At 36.9% G+C, this 22866-nt stretch overlaps 1 protein-coding gene across 1 annotated transcript in view; it reads right to left on the bottom strand.

Annotated features, from left to right (window-relative positions):
* The window catches only part of lrrc4ca (leucine rich repeat containing 4C, genome duplicate a), a 47262-nt gene extending 27114 nt beyond the window's left edge, over positions 1–20148 (bottom strand). The window contains exon 1 of the mRNA XM_046860314.1: positions 18609–20148. The gene's annotated coding sequence lies outside the window, so the exon portion shown is untranslated. The remainder of the gene's footprint in view (positions 1–18608) is intronic.
* Between the last annotated feature and the right edge of the window lie 2718 nt (positions 20149–22866).

The following is a 22866-nucleotide window of genomic DNA, read 5'->3' as shown; positions in this document are numbered from 1 at the left end:
GCTTTCTCTTCTCCCCACATGCTTTATTTCATGTAGTGCAGATTAACTTTGTTGGAGAGAGAGATGGGATTGCTGAAGAGGCAGGCTGGAAGGAAATGCACCGCAGTGAGCTTTCAGAGTGCACTGTATTTTAGCCTCCACTACAAAATTAGATAATGAAATGAATGAAGAAAAAATAAGTCCATTGAAGAACAGATGAAGTCTAAATTTAAATCCTCCTGACATGGGTCACAGCCTCTACCGCCTGAAGAAAAAAAAAAGCACATTATGTTCTAGAGCCCAGTATTTTAAGTCCTCTGCCAGAAGGACATTACTTCTATTCAGTTAGTTTACTGTGGTGGGCCTCAAAGTTGGAAAGTATCCATACCTCAGAGAATATTTAATTCTGACATTCCCAATTGATTTACATCATGCCATGACCCGAAATTATAGTAAACATATTATAGTTAAGTTATATATTATATTAATCCATTCACCCTGTTTCGTATCACTGTACTAGTGGCCAATCTATTACATAATTAATTGCTAAAAAGAATCAATATATTGATGCAAACATGGATAGATGGATGAATAAATAAATAGGATTACTTATTATTATGGTGATCTACATTAATCCATGAATATTAAGCTGCTGTAGTCACATTTGATTTGTTTTTAATGTCACAACTAATATGTATATGTAGTGTAAATAAATGTATGTAAAAATAATTGGTGATTGTCCTTTACTGCTATTTGACATTTATCTTGGTTAAAGTCTGCTTCAGCATTATTCGAGCATGTTTTATCATATTTAATCTCTGTGCTATTTATTTATTTTCCATACTTTACTCCATGTCTAAGACACAGGTAAACTTTGCTATAACAGACAGGAACACACAGAATTTTGTTGTTGTTTCTGTTTTCTTTCTTTCTTTTCTCACATTCTCAAAATCCCTATCTTATTCTGTTCACTTGAACTGAAATACCTGTACTTACTGAAATAAGTACATGTAAATATCTATCACTTGGTGAATCAGAGCAGGCATAACTGATTTCACATCTGTAACTAGGGTTTTATAAAACAAGCACTTCAGTTTCAACTACTTAGACATACAGTATAATCTAACCATTACAGGTATAAAAGAATGCTTATATAATATGTTTAGAAATAAATTATATATATATATATATATATATATATATATATATATATATATATATATATATATATATATATATATATATATATATATATTAAACAATTTATTAGGAACAACAATCATCAGAATTCAGTGAGCCCAATGACAAGATTTTTACACAAAACAGTTTGTTATAAACACCTTTTTCAACCCCTTGTTTAGAGAGATCAGAGGAGGATGGTCAGAATGTGCCTGCAGTTCTTTACATTGGTGGTGAACAGAAAAGCTTCTTGGCATGCACCAAACATTTAAGCCATGGTGTGGATTGACCAAAACAAGATATATGAAGAAAGTGGGTTTTTATTTATTATTATTATTAAGCTAATCTTCAAATGTCTAATACTGAAGCACCTGTGTCCATAACAGCATCAGAATTCTGATCGTTTGTGACAGAAGTAGAATCCATTGTGGTCTGTTGCTGTTGAAGACCACCCACCTCAAGATTCAATGTGTTGTGCATGCTGAGATAATTTTCTGCTCCCCATGGTGGTAAAGAGTGTTTATCTGGCTTACAAATAAGTCAATAATTGGGGTTGTACTAAATCCATGACCCTTCTAATCAACAAGGCAAAATTTTATAATATTCAAACTAGAGCATCAGGCACTATGACATGGTTAATTTGTAAACTTACAACTTTTTCCTGATTCTAATAATTCACATCAACATTTATGTAAGCGTTTGACCATTATCTACATGATTTTAATTAATGCACTGTTCTTATTGAAGTGGATGGTGAGTGTATAAAATAGCTAATAGATATCATGAGGGTCAGCCTATTATCAGAGCATTAAACTACTTGTTTTAGCAATTAACCACAAACAAATGACAGCAAAATAGATCAGTACATTATTGGATTGTATATATAAATGTTGGATCATGGTGAAACTCAGTATTTACTGTATGGTCAATAATACTAAGAGCCCTAACTCCTACGTAATTGTATGCATTTTAGCTTAGCAATATAAGTGGAGAAACTAGTGTATATCAACTTTGTGCTATTGTTGTACTTTAGTAACAGTTTTTGCTCTTCAACATTTCCCTAGTGTTTTACTGAACATTGAAAACATTTTATGAGGCAGTTTGCACCAGGCTGGGCAAACAAAAGACCGATTAATCTAGACTCCATGAAAAAGGAACAGATACCGGCTCACATATAATGCGTGGTTATTTATCCACAGCAGGTCTACTCATGCATAAAATGGTCAAATTCCAAAAAGCAGGGATGATTCTTATTTATTCAAATAAAGTCATAAAGAAAAACTCTGAATTCTTACATCAAGTTTTGCTTAATTGCTTGTAACCTGAGATGATTTGGTTAATGATAGTTCTTAAAAAATCTGTTTCCCATCTCATTACATTTACAAATGTAGAACATTTTTTTCTTTTTTTTGTCTATTAAAAATGATCTCTACCTCTCTGCAAGAATGCACTATTCATGCCTAAAGAGATCACAGTGATGCATGACTTTTGGTTTCAGTGAGAAACATGCCTGCAGGATATAGCTGGAGCGTGTCCACTCTTGTTTCATCTGGGCCATGCGTCTCAGCCTCCACCGATTCCTCATTATGGCTGCAGTGTGTAAGCGTTGCATTACTTGTTTACTCAATGTGTTTTTATGTCGACACTCCACTGTGGTCCACTGGGATGCTCTACAGAACACAGCAGAGTCAGTGCCGGCAAGCAAGACATCCATCAATGGCAGATCTATTCCTCCCATATGCATAGGCATAAATTACAATACACATCTCGTTAAGTCTGTGGCTCCTTGGGGGTGGGGTGGCGGGGGTAAGAGAGGGAGAAGAAGAGGGAGAAGAAGAGGGAGAGAGGACTGATGGACTAGAGGACTGATTAGCCCAGAAAAGAGTGGGGAATGGGATTATACTAATGGAGATTATGAAATTGTGCGAATTCATAGGTAAATATCTTAAGAAAAAATAGAGAAAACAAAAAAGAGAGGAGATGACAGAGAGGGTAACAGGCAAAAAGTGCAATAGGCTGAAGGTTCTGGGTTGTCGCTGTCGGATGAAATCGGTATTCAGTCTGATAGAGGGTTGTTGGGCTTTGACAGCACGCAGCTGTGTGTCAATGCTGTATTGTTGGGCTGGAGGATTGATTGGCTCAGAAAAGCATAATATAGGCAGAGCGAAAGAGGAGCAAAGAAAGAAGAAATGGTGAAGATAAAGAGAGAACGGGAGATTGTTTTTTGTTCATAGAGTTGAAGTACTGGCCAACATGAGAACTTTACATTGTGTCTCTTAACTAACTATGCGGTTTAATCCGTCCTGATAACCAGATCGGGTGTGAAAGATTATTTGAATCGCATTTAAATGGGTGCTATTTTATTTCATTCAAAACTAGAATAAAGGACCAAAACCAACCAAAATCAACTGACACTACAGGGGATTAATCCAGTCTTGCACGTAGATTTAAAATGCCGTTTCAGCTTTTACTGGGGGGTGGCTTCGTTCATGGTTTTACTGCTTGCCTTTTCAAGCCTGCACCATCAGTTTCCTTAATGTTGTGCCGTAACTAAGAATAGCATCCCTGCTCTGGATTTATGGAGCACACACACGTGCGTACCTCTGTGTGTGAGTGTGTGTGTGTGTGTGTGTGTGTGTGTGTGTGTGTGTGTGTGTGTGTGTGTGTGTGTGTGCGTGCATATATGTTTCTGTGTATATGACAGATAACACAGATAACATGTTACCTAAGGCACAGTGGCAAGAGAACACACAGTGACACAATTGCTCAATTCCTTAATAAAAGAAATGTCTGGTTCTTAGGGCTCAAGAAATCCCTATAATTTATAGAACAGGAACAGCAATTACAGTGACACTGAACACTAAATGTGGATCAGAAGAAAGGTAAAAGCAGAAAAAGAAAGAAGACAAAGCGTACATGAAAATCAATTTTAAAGCATGCCACTCATAGCTGAAGGACATGGGAGAATGAGAATTTTGAGCAGGAGAGAAAAGAATGGTGATGAGGAGGAAGGTGCAAAAGAAAAGACAACTGGCCAAGACTAAGAAAAGCCCAGCATGGAAGCATGTTTGTGTTTGAATCCAGGAGAGACTGCCTGAGGAAAGTGTTACCCTGTGTGCCCTTCACTACTTCAACCCACACTGCCCTTTTACATGAAGGCCTCCGAAGAGATAGCCTTTAGTTTTCTCCTGAGCAAGAAGCCTTTTGATAAGGGGACTACAAGAGACTGGCAGCTGCAAATGAGAACAGATAATGTAGTGTGCATTCATTATTCTGCCTAATGTTAAACTACAAAGGACTTTGCACATGCTGAGAGACAGGAATGCAAATGGATCTGCATATGCTGCTTTTACAGCGTTCAAAATATATTGCATCATTATTAGCATGAGGTCAACATGTTAAGATTATATACCATGATACTATACACAATATATATCTTAATGTACATTTTACATTGTGTTATAACAAAAATAACAAAAAAAATTTACCAGTGGCGGGCAGTCAGGGCCAGCAAAATCTTCTCTGCTGGCCGAAACACTATCAGAAGCACTGACCTACATTTACAACCTAAATTCTTATATTGATTCCATGAAATTGTATTAATTTATTCCCAACAGTTTATTTTCTTAATTTCGTAGCATTTCTCTTGACTGCATTGCTTTTAGTACGTGTATGTGGATTTAGATTTTTGGTCTTTTTATTTTTTTTTTACCATAGTCTTCTTAATAAATAGCTCTGTTTCTTTAAACAATCAGATTTAATATTTGCCTCAAAGGGCATTGGTTGGTTAGAGGGAAACTGTTACAGCCAAGTTCGACTGGCAAAACACATGTTTATCTCTGCACACATTAATACATCTGAGTTTGACTTTTTTATGCATACAGAGGAAGAGAAATTTATTTAATAGTGGACATACTTAAAAATGTATTATTTAAGAAAAGCTAGACATCGTGAGGAGAGGTCAGCCAACTCTGAAGCTAGCTAGCTTGTCTCAGCCCGGGAAAGGGTTTGTTCGCCACTTCCAGACCAGTGAATACGAGCGGTACCACTGGCTTACAGTCTCTGAGTATGCATCTCTGGTGAGTAGGTTGTATTTTTTTGTTTTTACATTTTTATGTTTTTGTCATGTTATTAGACAAATATTGATTCTGAACTGCTCCAGATGATGTAGGTGCACAGTTGCGGTTGTAGTGTAGAGGTTTGGAGTTGTCTTGACTGGGTTTCTTGCTTTAGTAAAATTGTATTCACCCTCCATATGTGAAATGCCTCTTTGTCTGTAATGCCACGCGTTGTTATGCGTGTTTGCATTGTATTGATTTCTATAATTGCGACGTGATAGTTGTGATATTAAGAGGTGGATTAAGTCAGGTAAGTCCCCACTGAAGGTCCAGGTACAAAATGCACGACCCGCCTCTGGTTATAACAACTAATGCTCTACTGGATGAAACATCAGAACACTCTGGAAAAGCTTAGCATGGTGAAACCTCTAATATCAACAGTAAAGAAATTAATATTGCACCACAATTTTTAAATATGACCAATAAGGAGTATAGTACAATTGTATGACAGGATATAACAGTAGTTTTGGCTGCATGAATGCTAAGTTCATATTAATTTGCTCATTTCAATATGATATATAACCTTAAGAAGTAGAAAAACTAATAAACAGTAGATTAATGTAATAATGAACCACTTTGAACATGTTATGCTCAACAAAGACAAATGTAAATAAAAGTTGCTGTTGTTTTTTTTTTGTTCTTTTTTCTGGAGTATAGAGTATCTCCATTTTATAACAGTCACTGTGCTGTGCTGTACATGGTACAATTTACAGTGGAACCCGGTTATGTTGATGTTCTAGGGGGTCGCCAAAAAGCATCGAGATAACCGATGATCGAGATAAACGAAAATCAAAATGGCGGCAATATATTAACGTGCTTGAAATTTCTTTATGTACATGATGTGCGTTAATAAATGAGAATGTGCATGCACGTGTTTTTGAAGGGTTTTTTACACAACAGCGTTGCCGCGATTTGTTTGATGAAGGCATGTTATTAAAATACATACAGTACATGTTTATCTGTCAGGAATCCACCTGCCACGCCCCCTTCGGCCCCCTTCAGCGTGTCAGGTGCTTTCTCGGCCGCTTTCTCTGAAGCTCCCGGCTTCAATCGCGCACATATGGTGCTCGTTTATTATCATCACCAGCTCCTTTTAAACTTCCACACTCACCGTCCGTTATTGTTGGTATATGTTGGTTCACGGCGGTCGTTGTTATCGCTCATGTGTATCCCGGTACGTGCCTTCCCACCGGCACTCTCTCAACGGCTGCTCTTTTCTTCCCAAAGCGCATCGCGGATTCCCCCCGATCCTGCCGGTGTTCAATCTATGCTTTTGCTGCTCATCCCACGTGCCGCTTTCGCCTCCCGTTCATCGCATAACATTTAACAACAAAAGGCATATGTGCACTAACTAACAGCAGAGATTCATCAGTATACAATACAACACCTTTAGCAGCTGTAAGCCCTGATTTGTCCGCCACTTCCGTGAGTTCTTCTGCGGCTGCACCGAGATAACCGACGTTAAATGGCAAATTTTCCCCCCTTGTGCTCGAGATATCAGGGTTCGGCGACATAAAAGAATCGACATAACCGATAAAAAAATGCTAAGACAAAGCGAGAATTTGGCGGTTCCACTTCAAAAACGTCGACTTAATAGGGTTGTCGAGATAACTGAGGTCGAGATAAGCGGGTTCCACTGTATTATTATTATTTTTTTTTTGGAACAATGAGAATTGGTGTTCTTTAGATAGAGAGGAAAAAGAGATGCAGCTGGGATACAATAACATTTTCTTGTTTTTATAACAAAAGTAATAAGAGAAACTTGTTTAATAGACATTCCACAAAATTACAAACTACCAACAAAACAAAGTAAAATTTCAATTTAAAAAGAATTTTATAAAAAAAAAAAAAAAAATCCTTTGTTGTGCATTGATGCTTGTAACAAACTACAATTGATCGGATAACTCACAATAACTGGCTTGAGCAATTTTATATATATATATATATATATATATATATATATATATATATATATATATATATATATAAAAAAAAAACATGATTCTTTTGAGTTTTTCTATTTAGTATCATTATTTTATGTAAAACTATTCAATGTACAATGAAAAGCAAATCAATGATTACAAATGAAACACATCTAATACAATGTTACAATGTATACTTAAAAAACTCGTGTATTTTTAGACAACAGCATGGAAAGTGTTACTCCTCATATCTACATATATTAATCAATTAATCGGATTATTATTATTTTTTAAATAAGATGTTTTGCTTATTATAACTATATAAAACCCTATTTCATGGTATTTATATATAAAAGTGTAAATGCTTAAGCCACATGTTGAGATCAACTATCATCAATTTAAAGTTAATAGTGGCTGCTTGTTGAGTGCATGGGGAAAAAAAAAAAAAACACCAACAAAAAAAAAAAAACAGCATTTGAGTATGCAAGGTGAAGCAATTTGTATTGTATTTTGCAGATGGCAAGTTGACAACCTTGTTAAAATAATCATTATCAAATATAATACAACATTGTTTTGTTTGAAAAATACACTGACATTTTGTTAATTTGTGAAGATATATGTATCTAGAATATATAATTAGATTTTGTATAATACTTAAATGATAAATGCATAAATTAAATATACAAACATTAAAAACAAGCATTTGAATATAGTAAGACAACAAATTTCATTATCGATTATTATCGATTTTATTGATTAGTTGTTGCAGCTCTAGATGTAGTAATCAATAATGGGATAGCATACATCCAGTGATCCATTCTCTTAACAATTCTTGTAGTTTTCTAAACAGTGAGTGTGTATTAGTGCTCTCGGACCTGCTCTTGGAAACATTTTATTGGCTTAACAGGGAAACGGTTAAGCTTTATACTGTAGCTTTAGAAATAATATTATAATCTGAGTCAGTCCAGTTATTCATTTGCATTTTTGTCACTTATGTGTGCACAGTTCATGCTTTAAGAACCTTTCCTATGACATTCATTAATATGGTTCATTTGTGAATTGATAACTGCCTTTTCAGATTTGAATTTAATGAATGGCTCATCATGAGGTCAGAATGTGGTCTTACAACTCACTTTCAGCTCCAACAGTAACCACCTCTCCCACGCAAGTCATTGTTTGACTTTGCTAAGTAATAGTATTCAAACCCATCTTTCCCTTTTTAATTCATCATTGACTTTTATGCACAATTAGAAAGTTTGGTTTAGCTCAGTTCAGAAGAAATTAAATTTAAAATTGACCAGAGGAGAATTTCAAATGAGCAAGGGAAGATTAATATCACTGTCTGTGAAGCAGATATCACTCATTATGCACTTTTTTTAGTATTATAAATGTGAGCAATTAGCCCCCAAGCTAACTTGCAAGGAGAGAAATAAATAGTGCTTGTGAAGAAAGTAATGAATTGAATTTCTTGGGTTTTTTTTTTATATTTTACATATATTAACCTGTATATCATACAACAACAGAAAAAGTGGAAGATTATTTTGAATTAAATATAAGAAAGAAGTAATATGGTGGCTTTTAAATGCAAAAGAAGATATAACTAAATGCATGTTGATGGGGAGATGATTACCAAATGGTCTTTTTTATATTTTTACCAAATCACTATATCATATCTATACATAATGATTACATACTGCTTAAACACCTATTTTTACTTTCTAAAATGTACATTATTAGTCAGGAATGCTCACCACAACCAATCAGATTTGATATATTTCCTGAATCAAAGATAAAAAGAATGTCTTGACATCGGCATGCAATCAATTACCACAGGGATAAAGCCAAGTCTCATTTAGCCAAATGGTAATCCTATCAATTTAAAATTAATTGCTAGCTATTTCTCATTATGTTTTTTTAAAAACCTGTCCTATATTAAGTACCGACTTTGATCATCTTATACTGAAACATGTAACTGAGCGAAATTAAGGTCATGTTCATATGTAGAGCAGGTTTCTAGGAATTACTATTTTTGACACTGACAGAAATGTCTTGCAAATGAGCTCCTTTATCATTCGACATCTATGTCTTCTTCACTTTTTTCATTCTTAAAGCTTAACTGTTACACTGCTGATAGAATAACACAGTTATTACACTTTATATGTCATATTTGGCCAAATCAACCAAAGATTACTAAGTATGGAAGTAACCTTTAGCATTTAGAACAGAAAAAAAAAATCCTTTTCGCAACAAAGAATAGACAGCAGGCAGAACAAGGCCAAATGCCGCTGCGCCACTGGGGTGAGAGGTCTGGCAGGCACTGCAGGACACATGCCAACATTCTGGCATCATTTGCCTACCTTCCATTGCTAATATCACTCTGTTCAGCTCAACACAACCCTCCTTCAGCAGGGGATAGACTCAATGCAGCCATTCTGTGGGTGTATATCAGCAGGGTTTGGGGAAAAAAAAAGAGAAATGAAAGAGAAGGCAAGCAGAAAAGAAGACAGAAGATTGGACAAATTTGACAGGGATGTGTAGCACTGCTGAAGCTAGATAATGATATATCAAAAAAGTTACAGAAGGATAATCAAAATGTGTGTGTGTGTGTGTGTGTGTGTGTGTGTGTGTGTGTGTGTGTGTGTGAGAAAGAGAATGTGGGAGACAGAAAGAAAAGAAATGAAGAAATATGATCCAGAATGACAAGACAAACCAGGTGAGAAAGTAAGAAAACCTCTAGCAAAGAAGAAAAAGGATGTAAAAGACAGAACGTTAAACCTCAGTGGACATAAAGTAGAAATGAGATTGCACACAGCAGAGTGTGTCTATAACTATAGCACATCATAGCTCATGCTATACTTTAAAAGTCTTCACTGACTATAAGTGAACAATTATTATGCAACTGATAGAAAGATAAAGAAAGTGAGAGATCTGAATGAATGCTGAATTGATTTCTTTCATGATTAATATTATGCTAGAAAAGGGTGATTGGGATGACAGGCATCAGCTGTCTGTATCTGAAATCTTTTAACACACACCCACACCACTATGCCCTAGAGTCCAAACACACACAAGCCCGAGTACAGCTGTCACCTACACCATGACACTCCACTAAATCACCCATATCTTTCTTAACAACTACTGCATATTATACACTCATTCCTTACCATGAAAGGTCACAATAACATGCTTTTATTATGATAACTTAAAAAAAATCCACATCAGAAAGAAGACCCATGAGCATATGTCTAATATGTGTAAGTGCTCAGTGGCGGCACAGCTGTATTGGTTTTTAAGACATTTGTTCTAATCAGCATCTAGGGGGCTGTAAACCTAATACATTTCAAGTGGAAATTATACTCCAAATCCTTGGTGGCTGGCTTCAGTGTTTTACTGAATATGAACGCCTTGATGCATTTAATATTCCATTTCTTAATTTCATCATTCATTTCTATAACTGACCACAACGTAATCAAGTATGTTACCTATGGGTAAGGACTGAAAGTTATTTAATGTTCATATTTATATTATACCTCCGTATCCGTATATAATGCTTTTTAATCATTCACATCATAACCTTTATCATCATCAGAATCACAGTCAGAATCAGAACCATTTGTATTAGTAAATTTGAATTGGCTTTTTTTGTTTTAAAACAGTAAGCAACCCAGTTTATTTGGCTTTCCCTGGTTGCTTAGAATTCTGTTATCTTTGAATTGAATTATTTTTTTTTCTTTTATGATTTAACCTTGTCAACTGTTGCCTGTAAAATATTACTGAACTGGTCCATTCCAGCCTTTAAAATGATAAATGGTTTCCTCTGAGATGGTTGTCAGGATAAAAAAAAACAACAGAAGCTGTTTACCATAATCCTCTCCCTAAACAAATAAAAATTAAGACCATACAGCTATGATATCAAATTCTACAATAAGTCTAAGAAGTGAATTAAGTAAAACATCACATACTCTAGGGCCTCTGAGAGATAAAGTTCAGGGCATAGTTTCTGACCTGCAAATTTTCAGACAGCCATCTCAGAGCATTGACTATTAGAAAATACGGAAAGTTTTTTATTAGATTTTTTAAGAGCCTACTTCAAAGCATTGTATAAATTATTCTCTTCTGTAAACTTTATATCAGTTCATATAATAGTGGAACATAAGATACAGCCCAGTGCAGTTAGTATTCACTAGCAATAAATGTCGTGTGAAACATTTGAAATATGAACAGTTGCCACAGGTTATTTTATCATGCCATTTTGTTTTGGATACTTACTTTTCAGAGATGTACAGAGAATAACTGTATCAAATTTTACATTTCTCTATTAAATGATTGGAGAGTCAATCTTTTTTAATCATTATCATCATTATTTGAATGTTTTGGTATATGACCATTGTATTTTTATAAATATATTACTTTCCCATTGAATAATTTTAGAATTTTTTAACCAGAGACTCAGTCATGCCACAGTACAGTTGCTTGAAGCTCTGTTTTAATCCTATAAAGCCGGATATGAGACATGAGACTCAATTCTGTCAAAAAACATCTTTTGTAGCATCCTTAAGAGATAAGAGACAAGCTATGATTTGAAAAAGAAATTTGAAAAAATTAATTGGGTTAAAAACAAGATACAAGTGTAATTTAGAGCATAATGACAATGATCAATATGCTTTGAAATGAGTTTGAACACTGATGCAAAACAATGATTGTCTTAATCATTAATTGTCATCTATGCCATTTAATATATCATCAAATTATGAATACTTTTGACCTTACTTACAAAATCCACAAGAAATCTAAGCAGAGCAGCATTTTAAGGTCAGGCCACACTACTAGACTACAACGCTGACGCACAGAGCACCAAAACTAGCATGCTTGCCATACCTAGTCAAATAGGCCAAGTGTTCCTCCTACAGCCATTTCCTTAAAGCTCCCAAGTCCCATTTATACAAACTTCAAACAAAAACATGTATTTGCACAAATATTCAATTTTTGTTGTTTCTGATTAGTCATATAATCCCCACTTTAAAACATAGGACAATTTGTCTTTTCCATAACAAGAAATAAATGCTACACTGGTATTAGCGTAGTGGAGTTTAAAAGCTGTTTTTTTTTTCCCTTAACCCATTTTTGCCCAGAATGACAGTCATGTTAACATCACTCGTGACCTTCTCTTAGCAAACATGTAGAGGCAGAAAAAATAGTTTTCTGACTGAAAACTAAAGTGTACATACTTTATGTCCAGTTCAATCATTTTAAATAAAGGTTGGTGGAAGACCACTTCATTATACACTGTAAATGGGATAATTTGCCAAGTGACTAACTAAACCGCAAACAAAATTGCAATCATTTTTGTCTGAAACAAATAAGAGCAAACCAGAATGTAATAGGCCATTAAACTCGGAACATCATATAATTAACAAAATTTAATGAACTGGCAGTCTCACCAAATTTATTGCCTTTCAGAGAAAAGGAATTCTAGAGTCTTCTCGCATGAGTGAACACACACACACACACACACACACACACACACACACACATATGAGTGTACAAAAAAGACCCACAAATCCATTTGTTGCAATATTCTATGAGTCAGCAGTTTATTTCTAGCATAAAAATATTAAAGAGAAATCTACAAGTAAAATCTAATTTTAAGTCAGTAAGAAAATGTCATTGCAATAAGCTAGTATTACACGAAATGACAGGAGCTGGTTTGATTGCCTGATTTAGCAGCTTGTCTAACCACTCTGTACCTCTTTGTGATAGATTCATGAAAATAGGGATGTAAGTGTGTAAATATATATATATAGAACAAGATTTCGATGCGTGTCTGTGTGGGTGCATGTGTGTGTGGGTGCATGTGTGAGTGCATGTGTGTGTGTGTGTGTGTGTGTGTGTGTGTGTGTGTGTGTGTCAGCAGCTGTGACAGCTTCCCATTTGTAAGAATGCTGGAGGGCTGCACAGAGTGGCTGCGTTGGTCATATCCAGTCATTAAAGGAGACTGAGAGCTTTGACATACAGGTTTATCGGGACCGGAAGTTACATTAATGATCTCCGATAAAAGCAATCAGCTTCACCTGCACTGCCCTTTTTTCCTGATTTCTCAAATAACCGAATACTCTACATGAATATTCTTCCTAGCCCTGCCATCAAAATTCTGTCCTCACCCCACCCAACCCCGTCTTGCACTCCTGTGAGAGGGGAATCACTGAACCTCACCTCCATTAAACAGGTGCTTTACTACTTGAGGAGCAGGGAAGCATGAGCATGTCAGATTTTTTTTTTCCCCTGCAGCCTATTTTAACCTTTAAAATTAGCAAGTAGAATTAATATAGCAACCCAGTGCCATGTCACATAAAACAGATGCCTCCCAGGTGCAGTTGTGGAACAAAGCAAGAGCTCTGCAGCACATACACAAGCAGAAAGTATGTGTATGCTTTTTTTTTTTCTTTTTTTTTTTTTTGTGGGGGTGTGCTTACATTAAGGACACTGGTACTAAAAAACAGCTGATAGTTCACTTATTCTATATACTGAATTCTGGTCATTTGCCTTTTAGTACCATTTTGAGGCTGATATGGCATCCACATTCCAGAGTCATTAAATCAGGCCTACTTTAGGCTTTATTGGCTTCATGACCCAGCTGCTGCAGCCCATTCTGCTGCTGAGGAGACAGCTGCACTTCCATTTACATAGTAGTGTGTCGACGGAGTGTGTTGATTAATGGTGGCGGATTAGGATTTTTGTTTGAGAGGCAGCATTTTTGTGACTAACAATACAGCAGTGGTAAAATGTTAAGTGCACTGCTATTCTTGAGATTCATGTTGGTTTTGTTGCTGTACAGTACTTTTTGTACAATGGTATGAGAGTCAGTCTTCTCAGATTGGATCTTCTGATCTGGCTCACCATCAGTGCTGAGGTCTTCTAAGAAACGTCCACAAGAACACTCTGAATGGCCGATTTATGATGTCCACTAGAGTATTGAGAAAGACTGATGTACCGGGGCGGAGTGCTGATTGATTGCGGCATTGACTTGGAGAATGTGCTGTGCTCATCCTGTAGGAAGCACTGCCAGTGAGAGACCGCTCCGGAGAAACCACTTTCTGATGACTTTTGGATTGGAGATGTACATAATGAGAAATTAGCATTGCAAAAGTGTAGAGATCTATCTATCTATCTATCTATCTATCTATCTATCTATCTATCTATCTATCTATCTATCTATCTATCTATCTATCATACACACATACATACATAACTACATACATACATACATACTGTACATACATACATACATATTGCTAATATTGTACATTGAATGTATTAAAACATCTTATTTTTATGTTTTTAAACAAAAACATACTATATTAATTTTTTTGGCAGGAAAGGGAGAGCGTAAAAGAGCGGGAGAGATAGAAAATAAGATGCATTATGATAAACAGGTTTGGCTGTCATCTGTAAATTTTAATCTATATGTGTGGAGGTCACAGACACTTATGAGCATATGTACATTTGTATGCATGTGTGTGGGTGTGTGGGAGTTTAATAGGTTAATGTGGTCTTAATTGTTCAGGTAATTTATAAATGTGTATAGGTGATATTTAATTTATAGAAAACATTGTCAACTGCAAAAATCAGGAAAAAAATTATCTTAAGCTTAAACGGCATTTATCAATGTATGTAACCAGTTCCAACTGGCAGAGTAAACTGATCAACCATGCTAAAACTGTTACTCACTGTAGACTGCTTCATATTATACTGATGCCAAAAAAAATCCAAATATTGTTAAACAGTATTTTTTCCCTGTTTTTAATAGTAACAAGCACACATCCCTTTTCCACAAAACCTCAGCTCTATCTATTCATAGATCTGCTCTCAAGAAAGATATCTTCCATGTCATAGCACATGATGCATGTTTAATCATAGAGAGAGAAGAAGATAATGCTGAGAATCTCCTTCACCCTTTAATTCCCCATTATATCAAATCGCATAGAATGTATACCTTCAGGAGATGAAAAATTGATGGGCGGGAACCAATATTGATAGAAGTCTGAGGCAGTTTATAGGATGAATAGTCTCACTTACCTAAACTGGGTATTACACAGACTAATCTCCCATTTTCAAAGGAGGCATTTATAATATTAAAAAAAAGAAAGTCTTCTTCTAAATCCTTAAACTGCTTGAACAAAACAGCACATCAAATTAGATATGAATGTAAACTGCACTCTATCCAAGGTTTTTCCTTCTCTCTCAATCATTGATAGCTAACACCTGTGTGCTATAGGAGTTCTCTGTTTGACAATTTATTTGATATGTTTATTTAATGTGTGCCATAGTACAACTGTCAAGGGTAAACTCCTCCTTCACACTGGATATCCAATATGAAATATACATTCTGACAAAGTAAAGAGAAAGATGCACAAATAAAAAGAGAATGGGAAAATAGAAACCCAAGTACTGACACTAGATGGATGGCAGGATTTAGTCCCTGTTGGTGTCCATGCTGCACCTGCTCAGTTTCAGTCTGCTATGTGCTAATGACCCAGGAGGCTCTGGGGATTCCACAATTGTCATACTCAAATAGTGAAATAAACAAGCTCGAGGATGACTCACGTTTCCAGGAATCCTCCACAGCACTCTACAAAACTATTTTAACAACAGAGATCATTTTTCCATTTTTCACAATTTTATAATTTCAGCGTTTTCAGCATCATCTGTTTACAAAGATTTGTTGTGTCATCATCTGCATGTACTACATTCCACACAAGTCATAACCAGCAGCAAATTCCTGGATGTCCAGAACAGTTTTTAAGCTTATATATGAAAGGCAGAAAGAAGTTTTGGAGATGTGGATGGTAAATAATGTAGTGCCTTTGTGTAGACATGAATCACTGTGCATCATCCACCAACAAACAAATGTCATCTTTTCAATCAGGCCCATATATTCATCACACTGGAGCCCCTGACAGGGGAAGAACATAAAATGAGCAGTCTAATACGTCTCCCCAAGGCAATACCACTCCATCATTCTGCAGTTCTTTTTCTTATTTTCTATGTAAAGTATAAGAAACCTTTGAGATATATAAATAAAAGTTACTTGCTTACCTTTCAATCAGTCAAAGCATGTATATATATATATATATATGTATGTATGTATGTGTTTGTCTGTGTGTTTTGTGTAAAGTGTGTGTGTGTGTGTGTGTGTGTGTGTGTGTGTGTGTGTGTGTGTGTGTGTGTGTGTGTGTGTGAAAGCAGAAATTGTGATCTATCATCTTAAAATTAGCACTTGATCTTAAACCCACATTTCTTACAAAGGTATAAGTGCACACTCCCGCTCTCTGTGCCATTTTATACCATTCCTATATTTATTCTTCTACATCCGGTAGATTTTCAACCACCTGCGTGATAACCGAATGAGTACAGTGATGAGTATAATCTCATGATCAGATCAACAAATAGATATGAATCTATTCCACACACCTGACCTGTGTACCTGAAAGCCTCTAAAGTGTGGAGTGCTTGAACTGACACAGCCTACTAAGCCTCAAGATGGGCATTTTGCCAACAGGAAGCTTTCTCAAAGGGATGACAGTCTGTGGGTGGGTGTACTTTGGCTGCTTCATGAAGACAAAATGGAGGATTACCACTGGACTGATGGAAGTAGTTCACTTGTGGCACATGTACACTGCCTGTAATTAATGTTTCAGTATTCACCATGGAAACTGAAATGATCATTACCAATTTACTGGACTGTAGCCTGTGATAGTGTGGTCTAATGCAATGTTGGTATATTCAATTTGTTAGTGGTTTAAATATGTTGAATCATACTGTAAATTATTTGGGAAATCTGGAATGGTTCATAAGAGGCACAAGAGAACCCAGTTAATTGGACCTGTTCAACAGGGAACCATGTCTGTTTATCTGTTCAAGTGTGTAAGTTGGCAGTGGATACATAGAAAAATATTACTAGACTACACATATTACAAACTAATGCAGTTATGCACAATATGCATAAACCATAAACACTCTCAGGTTTAATCTCTGTGAGTACGTTGCAGCACATGAGGGCATGAAACATGTGGTACCAGTAGTGCTTTAAATCTAAAACTCCATGTGTAATTGCCAGAGTCCACTCTAGCAGCTTCATAGACACTGGAAGTTGGTTTTATTTGGCTATCTTGGAAAAAATACAGCTCACTGAACAGGCTATAAGTATTTTAACTAGCAAATGAATCATTTATTTAACAATTGATTAGCATTCCAGTTGTTCCTTTTTTGGTTATTTATTTTAGGTTTTCAGTTGTCCTGTTTTTATTGAAGGTTTTATACATGTAAATGTATATAGGCTTATTTAAGTAGGAAAAAGCCAGATGAAATAAAATAAATACATAATTGTGACACTTGAAAACAAATGCAAATGTTATTTTAGCCCAGCCCAGAATTGCCACTAATGCAGCTATTATACAGGTGCATTATAACACATCAGTAATCATAAGCCAAAGTCTTTATTCGTAATGATTCAGAGTATGTAAAATGCCTTATTATATTCTAATGTTACAGTCTATATGATATGATAAATAAGTTTAGCCTCTGGAGAAAAGTGCGTGCCATCAGCTTGAGCTTGGCAGAGCTTTCAGCACCACAGGGGTTGTGGACAGCTCCATGTGCATGAGACTGAAAATCCCTACTCAAATCAACACGAGTGCGATGGCCAAAGAGGACAAGAAGTCACACACTGCATCGCTCCTCACAGGATTACACAAATCCGATAAGCAACATTTCATTCATTTTAAGCCTAAAGACATCATCTTTAAAGATATAATCGTATTTTTTACACAGTGTCAATGCTTAAAGGGGAAAAAACGAAAGAAAAAAAAAATACTGAAAATAAATGGTCAAATATATGTCGCAGCCAAACAAGCGACAAACGCACAAACGAGAAGCAACAGCCTGCATCCCTTCCTCTCAATAAACCAATCCATATTGTCAGAGCCGCCGTGCGATTAATGATCATAAGTGCAGGGTCCTTTTAGACTGCGCAAAGGGTTCGAGATGGAGGAAAAAAAAAGAAAGCTACTTCGTATTTTTGAGGACTGGTAATGTTTTAAGTAATCAGTAGAGAGAGAGAGAGAGAGAGAGAGAGAGAGAGAGAAAGAAGCACTTTAAATTAAATATGGGTTAGCTTAATGATCAGTGTACAGTACAAGTGGTCACGGCACAATGCACTCATCACATCTTTATAATGGACTACAGACTGTGTTTAAGTGCACAGCAGTGGTAGAGCGGTGGTAGTTGAAAGGAATGAACAAAAACAGCGTTCTGTAATTAGGATTTTTAGCCATTTAGAGCTGCAACAATAACGTGACGCACTCGTCATCAATAAGGCTGCCAGGGGAAAAAAAAAGATGAGCCTACTTACTTTTCTCGCAATGTAATTTCAGTCAAAAGCAGGGAGCGCACTGTTGGACTCTTTCCCCACGAAATACGCGACAGAACTCCATCCGCAATTTTCCTGCGCACAGTTTTGTTCTTTCACAACGCAGACTTTAGACTACACCGAGTCGAAGCCAATATCTCCAGATCCTTTACCAAGTCTGATACAAGCGCATCCATATGCTGTTCGGTGTACTTTCTCCATCCGAGGAAATATCAAACTGACACGCGCCAATTTGTGATGCAGCACAAAATCATGTCGTATTAAACCGGACACAGATTTGTCCAGCGTTGCGACACAAGCCAGCACTTTTCCCCCCCTGCACTACATACAAATCAAATCAGATCCCGATTGGCGCTGGTGTGCCATTCTGTATATGCGCTGATCAGTGGTGTGTATTCAGGTCTTACGCACAGCCTCGCCACCACTTCCAGCATTGCCTTCAACAGTCGCATCTTCCTGCTGAAAGTGACCGCTCTCTCCACATCCCCCTTCCCGTCCTCCTCCAGAAAGTAAAAGGAAAGCGCCGAGACTGATTCATTCCGTCGTCGTGGTTTAGAATAAAACTTTTTGCTTCTTCTTCTTCTTTTATCCAGAATCTGATTAAATTTCTCCTCACAGACCAGTGCGGATTGCAAGACGCGTATTTTCCTCAACTATCATTACAGCCCCGGGAATGATTTGCAGCGTGAAGCATCTGTGAATGTAGGGGAGGAAGTGGGGGATATGGAGATCAATTTTAATTACACCGACGTTTCCAACCGAATCCTTGCCACAAACCTATAGTTCATACAAGACCTCACGGCGTCTTCTTCCAAAACCGCATAGAGGCAGATGTAGAAATCCTCTTCACTTCATGTAAGAAAAGTCATGTGTTTCTTGTATATTCCGTGTAAGATCAATGCAAACTCGTGCTCTCTGTAAAAATATGGTCCATCCAAATCTTCTATCTAACCCATTGTGTTCCGGCACACTAGGACGAGCTAAACACCGGAGGCGATGCCACGAAGACTCACACTACCTATTTTTTTCCTGTTCTTTCCACGTCGATGTTCATAGTGCAAAGAGATCAGAGTAAACGAAGAAAAAAATGGCTATAAAAATCCCGAGGGCAGGAGTGTCTTCACTAGACGTGTTGAAGTCCTGCTAGAGATGAGGTTAAAATGTCTCGCGCTAAACCCAGACCTGTCCACTTCCTCTCGCCTCCATGGCACAGCCTATGAGCACATCTACTCTGATGCAACGTGACTTGAACTCCAACGCCACTGATGCTCTCTGACTCTCAGGTACGAGCAAAGCAGCGCGTATGCTTCTGTAATGAGTAGATACGGTCCTTACTTTGGATTCTTCTGGTGGCGTCTCGGGTTTAGGTGAAATATAATTATCCAATTACCTCCCATCAGCCTAGTAGTGATTGGCCAGTATGAGTAAAAGCACAGAGGAGCATCTGAACGAGGAGACGCATCGAAACGTGAGTGCGTGGTTTTGCGACGCCGGCAACTGAACGCGCGCGCGTGTCTGCGTGCGCGTGTGTGGACGCGTGTAAGGAGAGAGAGAGAGAGAGAGAAAAGGGGGAGAGAGAGAGAGAAAGAGAGAGATTCTCCGCAACCTTCTGTCTATAGAAAAGGGACACGACTGCCATCTACTGATTCTCTCATACCTACCCTGACATGCCTAATCTCCCCTCTCCCCCTGCCTCCGAACGAACACACACACACACACACGCACACAAACACACACACAGTGGCACGTGCCCTCTGACTGATTGGAAGGCTGGCAAGTAACTGCATGCATTTTTCACCGGTCACAGCAATCGATGTTCTATACACAAACAGCACCTTGAAGCACAATTTCAGCATTTGCCTATGTAAGTGGCTGCTCAGATTCACTGACCTTCAAATAATTTGACCTTCAATTAAGTGTTTTGAACATACAATTGGCCATATGAATACGTGCATGACACCGTCAAGCCTGATCTTCATAAACCATTGCATCTCTGGAGTAACTTAAACAACGAAAGAAAGGAAACGAACAATACTAACAAACGGGTACAACTGGAGGATTAGTAGTAGTAGAAGTAGTAGTAATAGCCTTTTTAAACTACTACCGTTGCTAACACCATCAAATAACAATACTACTACAGTTACCACCACCCCTAGCCCAACTAACAACAATAATCACAATAATAGTTAATTATGTGTTATAATGAATATATATTATCAGTGTTATTATTATTTTATACTAATTATTTTTAACTACCCATTTATAATTGAACTAGTTCTGACACTTCTCCTGACACAGCTTTTCCCCTACTGGCTGTGGAAACTTACCAAGGCAGAATATGCTGTAGTCAAATCTTTGACATGTTGCGGCAGTATTTATGCTTGAGTATTTGTGAAATGTATTCTCATTCCTAACACAGAATGTGCTTGTCAGCATGGCATCATATCCACCCACTCAACCGACACCATTTATCTGTTGGAGCAGAAATACACGGTCCCGAAACATAAACGGCTTCCTCTTCTTTATATAGCTGTTCATATCTGGGTCTGAAATAATTATGTGTGCACTGTGTGTAGTGTGGATTAAGCATAAAAAAGATTTTAATTCATGTTCCAAATTCAGTCTACACAGAGAAATCCATTTTACATTCAGATCAGAAATGACTCAAGAGGAGGTAGTACTGAACTGTGAACAAGAGCTACATGCAGAATGAGTTTTGCCAAAGACAGAGGACAGTAAATGCCTAGATTATACATGTTTTCAAACTTGAGCTTAACTGTATTAATATTTTTTGAGAGCACTTTAATTGAGTACTTGCTTTATACACATTACAAACCATCTATTAACCGATAACAAGCCTATTCATCGATTCTGAACAATGTCATAAATTGTATCTATAGAGTTTATAGTCTATGGATTATATACTAAATGCCAGCGAGCAATAAACAGGATACTTCTACTACAGTGTAACAAAAGGGACCAGATAATAGTCTATAAATGAGCTACAAAATATAATCAGCAACCATAAACTGTTGTTGTTAATTACATAATAAGCTGATTAATAGGTCAACTGACAGGTTGTAGAAAGTCTAAAAATGTTTTGTTTATTGCAAGTTGCCTAAACATCTGGATATATTCATGATAATACAATAGAGTTACCGTTTTGTCAAGTTAAGTCGAGTCAAGTCAAGTAGCTTTTATCGCCAACCATATGTAGCTGAAGCAGTACACAGTGAAATGAGACATTCCTCCAGAACCCTGGAGATAAATAACAGGACACAGAGCTAAGAACATGTCATGCAAATGGTTTAAATGCAGTATTTCTCTTTTCTGTGTTATTTTATTGTCTTGCATCTTCAATATTCTTAGAATGTGATGTAAACTAATGTGATATCAGACTGCTCTGCTGCAGGCTGGCAAGCTTTTATTGTGGGTGGATTTAAAACTTCAAATTTTATGACAAATGAACACATTTTTCACTACTAAATTCTAAATATATTTTCATTGAGTTTCAAGGAACATTTTGTTTAATCATCTCTTTATTTTATCTTTTTTCATGTTTAGTAAGCAGTAAAAACTGGTTTGATTCCCGGTCAGGAAAACAAACCCAGCCATTAGGGTTGCACAAGCCAGTGCACTCTTAGTGCTGGTCCCAAGCTCAGATAAATGGGGAGGGTTGCGTTAGGAAGGGCATCCAGCGTAAAAACATGTGCCAAATCAAACATGCAGATCATGAATACGGATGATCCGCTGTGGCGACCCCTAATGGGAGAAGCCGACATAAAGTAAGCAGTAAAGACTGGTCAGGGTCATGGTTAATCCAGGGGTGGGGTGGGACATTACATTTGGGGGAATGCCAGTCCATCACAGGGCACACATATTCACACACCAATTCATCTCAATTGCAATTCAGATGACCAAACCACCAGATGGCAAATCACATCCAGTGCAAATCTAGGCTGGGGTTCAATGAATGTAATAATGTATACAAATGTTAAGGGGAAATTGTACAAAATTCCACACAAACAGTAAACAGAACTCGAGATTTCACCATAAAATCTGGACCCCGGAGCAGTGTAGAGGCAGTGTGACCCACTATGCCTCTATCTTTATTACCCATTTAAAAATGTGGTATTTTTTCTTTTATGAAACATTGTATTGCATCTGACACTAAAAAAAATAGCTATCAGCTTCATGAGACTTCTTTTTCTGCCATCCATATTTCTTAGATTTTTGTCCT

The sequence above is a fragment of the Silurus meridionalis genome, chromosome 10 (assembly GCF_014805685.1).
Source record: "Silurus meridionalis isolate SWU-2019-XX chromosome 10, ASM1480568v1, whole genome shotgun sequence".
Lineage (NCBI taxonomy): Eukaryota > Metazoa > Chordata > Actinopteri > Siluriformes > Siluridae > Silurus > Silurus meridionalis.
The sequence above is the reverse complement of the archived record's forward strand: the minus strand, read 5'-3'. Positions and strand labels throughout refer to the sequence as shown.